Here is a 243-nt window from a genome sequence, read left to right as displayed (position 1 = left end):
CTTAAGAAAATAAGGAAAATTATTTGACCATGAACGTACTTATTGCATGAGCAAAAAGTATGAGGACTCAAGCGCTAAAGTAACTATTACGCTTATATCACAGCAATTTCAACGACCGAGGGACAGCTATGCGATCATTACCTTTGTTCGGAAATGTGCATCGTCATCATTTTTCTTTGAATTTTATCAATTTATTCTTTGGATCACGTGCAAGAGTTATGACTTAATATAATTTAATTTTTT

The sequence above is a fragment of the Penaeus monodon genome, chromosome 27 (assembly GCF_015228065.2).
Source record: "Penaeus monodon isolate SGIC_2016 chromosome 27, NSTDA_Pmon_1, whole genome shotgun sequence".
In the NCBI taxonomy this organism is placed as follows: Eukaryota; Metazoa; Arthropoda; class Malacostraca; order Decapoda; family Penaeidae; genus Penaeus; species Penaeus monodon.
Note: the sequence above shows the minus strand (reverse complement) of the source record.